The 2,500-nt window shown below is 48.1% G+C and overlaps 1 non-coding gene across 1 annotated transcript; it reads left to right on the top strand.

The window, feature by feature from the left end:
* The first annotated feature begins 896 nt into the window (after positions 1 to 896).
* LOC143350630 (5.8S ribosomal RNA) lies at positions 897 to 1,051 on the top strand. The gene has a single exon (XR_013081191.1). It is a non-coding gene; the product is annotated as a 5.8S ribosomal RNA (ribosomal RNA).
* Positions 1,052 to 2,500: the final 1,449 nt, after the last annotated feature.

Raw genomic sequence — 2,500 nt, 5'->3', positions numbered from 1 at the left:
TTTTTCCATTATATACGCGTCTCGGTCGGAGATACGATGCTGGCTGTTTACGTTGCGCTCGCTCGAAGAGGAGACGACGACCGATTGTCACACACAACGCGCAGGGGCCGAAACAAAGCGCCCAAGGATCTACAGCCGAGGAACGAGACGCCGTCGAACATCGTTTCGCGACGTTCCTTTACGGTTTGAACTTGCGTATCCCGCTTTGCCCGGTGGCGTGTGTGCTCGTCGTCGTGCTCCGAACGAAACGTCCTGATGACGGCGAGGAAGTAATAAAATAATATACATCCTTACGGGTAGCCTGAAGCGAATCGCAAACGAACGACAACGCGTCGATTGTGCGGCCATCGTTGCTCGCGCGACTAACGACGACCAGCCGAGAAGGCTGTAGTTTATCGCATCGATTTCATCGAGCAACCGATGGACGCTGCCGCGTTCGTTCGTAAATGAATGTCATACATACTCACGGATAGCCTGAGGCGAATAATCGCAAACGATGACGCGTCGATTGTGCGGCCATCCGTTGCTCGCGCGACTAACGACGACCAGCCGAGAAGGCTGTAGTTTATCGCATCGATTTCATCGAGCAACCGATGGGCGCTGCCGCGTGCGTTCGCCCGATTGCGCGTGAAGTTACTGTTCGGAACCAAGAATATACGGGTGTATTATACCCGTTGGTCGCAGCCACGCACAAAGGCTTTTGAATGTACTGTACGCCCGGCCGTCGAACGATGGTTTTCCGTCATTCAGGAAACAAATGAAACTTTTGTCGTCGATATGGCGCGTTCAATCCTCCGTCGATACGCTGGTCGGAGGTGCGAACATCGAATATTTTTAAAGCAAAGAACAAGGAGCATTTTTAAATACAAAGAGAAAAATTGTAAATTGTATATGATTACCCTGAACGGTGGATCACTTGGCTCGTGGGTCGATGAAGAACGCAGCTAATTGCGCGTCAACGTGTGAACTGCAGGACACATGAACATCGACATTTCGAACGCACATTGCGGTCCACGGATAAAATTCCTGGACCACGCCTGGCTGAGGGTCGTTCACTTGTCCTAAAACTGCTTGCGTTGTTCTCAGATTCCCTAACCCCGCCGTCGTTTACCTCTCCTTTCGGGGAGATGGCGAAGAACGTTTCGGAGCCGGGTCGATGAAGAGAAAGGTATCAACGTACGAGCGAGAATTTGGGTATTTCGTTGGCGTTTGTCGCTGGACGTACGAAAAAGAATAAATATTATATATTATTGGCAAGTTTGCGCACCCCTTGCGTGGTGAGGCAGAGATCAGTCTGGACTCGCGCGAGTGTTTTACGGCGTCGTGCGTCGTGGTGTCTGGAGTATCATCACGACCGCCCGTTAAAGCACCGCTCCTACGATTTCTGACTTTGACGACACTAAAAACCACCGTGGGGCGCAAATCGCGTTTCGTACAAATCTAATGATTACCGGCGCTCCCGACGTTGCCCGAAGTTAATAATTTATGCAAAGGAAAGAGAAAATAAAGCGTATACTAGTTTTGGAGCATAACAAAAAGGACACTGGAAAGAAATTTGACCAAACACTGATAATTATGATATGTAATATATGCCCTACCACGTGAAATTTGTGGTATCCGTCGGTCGTCGTCTTCCTCTCTGTTCGTTCGTACAGCCCCAGGGAAAAATGATAATTTATCAAACGAATCGGACGATCATCCTCTATGGAGAGGCTCGAACGAACACGACGAGAAGCGCGATACGAACGGAACCCAAAAGAAGGGATATACTCTGAGAAGTTGGTCGCCCCATGTCTCTCTTTGTTACGAATATGTATATCGATTGCGAGACCGCGCGTTTAGCCGGTCGTCCAGTCCACGAATGCTTTTCTTTCGAATTTGTCATTTATTTTTTTTAGAGAACGAACTTACGGTGGACTTTGGTAGACTATCAAAGAATCAACGAAAATCGGATCGGGTAGTTCTATCATAGACACACACCGTGGTTCTTCTTTAATTTGAAAAGCGACGGAAGGACGTTAAAAGTAATCAGCCGGTTACGCCTAGCGAGCGTTTCGCATCGAACGAATGAAAAACTAAGACAGAAGGGAGACACTTTGGCGAGGCGCTAAAAACCCATCATTGATATCCTTTTCTCCGAGAAAGCAAAATGCTATTATATGCTATCGGAGGACGCGGAGAAGTAGGAGGTGGTGGTCGATTCCATATATATACCAGGTTCTTGTTGCTCCGATTCGTTACGGTGTACGATTTGTTTTTCTTTTTTTTTTTCAACTAACAAGTTTGTTCGACGACCTCAGAGCAGGCGAGATGACCCGCTGAATTTAAGCATATTACTAAGCGGAGGAAAAGAAACTAACTAGGATTTCCTTAGTAGCGGCGAGCGAACAGGAAAGAGCCCAGCACTGAATCCCACGGTTATTGCCGCAGGGAAATGTAGTGTTTAGGAGGATCCGTCTATCCCGTGACGTCGAACCGTGTCCAAGTCCATCTTGAATGG

The sequence above is a fragment of the Colletes latitarsis genome, unplaced genomic scaffold (assembly GCF_051014445.1).
Source record: "Colletes latitarsis isolate SP2378_abdomen unplaced genomic scaffold, iyColLati1 scaffold0007, whole genome shotgun sequence".
NCBI classification, from domain to species: Eukaryota; Metazoa; Arthropoda; class Insecta; order Hymenoptera; family Colletidae; genus Colletes; species Colletes latitarsis.
This window is presented reverse-complemented; position numbering and strand designations above follow the sequence as displayed.